The sequence below is a fragment of the Microtus ochrogaster genome, linkage group LG9 (genome assembly GCF_000317375.1).
Source record: "Microtus ochrogaster isolate Prairie Vole_2 linkage group LG9, MicOch1.0, whole genome shotgun sequence".
Lineage (NCBI taxonomy): Eukaryota > Metazoa > Chordata > Mammalia > Rodentia > Cricetidae > Microtus > Microtus ochrogaster.
Window position 1 is genome coordinate 34,322,472 of NC_022034.1, and position 315 is coordinate 34,322,786.

The following is a 315-nucleotide window of genomic DNA, read 5'->3' on the forward strand; positions in this document are numbered from 1 at the left end:
ATCAAGAAACAGCAATAGCTTTGGCTAGGAACCCATGCTTCCTCAGCATTGCGTTTTCCTTACGAAGCGATAGGTTGTCCTGTGTCCCTGTTAAAACATTCCAGTGTCAAAGCCTTGTGGTTTGCAGATGGGCGTTCTAGGCCTGACCCTCCGGGTGTGGAGAGACCTTGCCCTACTCTACGCAATCCTCATTCTTAGTATCAACTCAAAAGTTCAGACAAGGCTCAAAGGGAAACATGACCCACGTAGTTACATCCCAGGGGGCTCTTTTTCACATCTGTCCCACCTTTGTGTCACCATCGCCCATACGGCGGC